Here is a 221-nt window from a genome sequence, read left to right on the forward strand (position 1 = left end):
TTCTTCTTCTTCTCTTGTCTGTTTTCCATGTCTCGTCAAAGACAATACACCGCCTCAAAAGGTCTTGGTAGCTAGCTGTCTAGCTAGCCACACAGACAGCATGACTCCACCTTAGCTCATCTTCCTGTTCCTTGCGCGGGGAAATTCAGTAGACAAGTCGGTAAATAGACAGATCGATCGTCAGACAGGAAGCAACTGTCGAGTTAAAGAAAGAAAGAGAT

This window comes from Cystoisospora suis, assembly GCF_002600585.1.
Source record: "Cystoisospora suis strain Wien I chromosome Unknown contig_6922, whole genome shotgun sequence".
NCBI lineage: Eukaryota > Apicomplexa > Conoidasida > Eucoccidiorida > Sarcocystidae > Cystoisospora > Cystoisospora suis.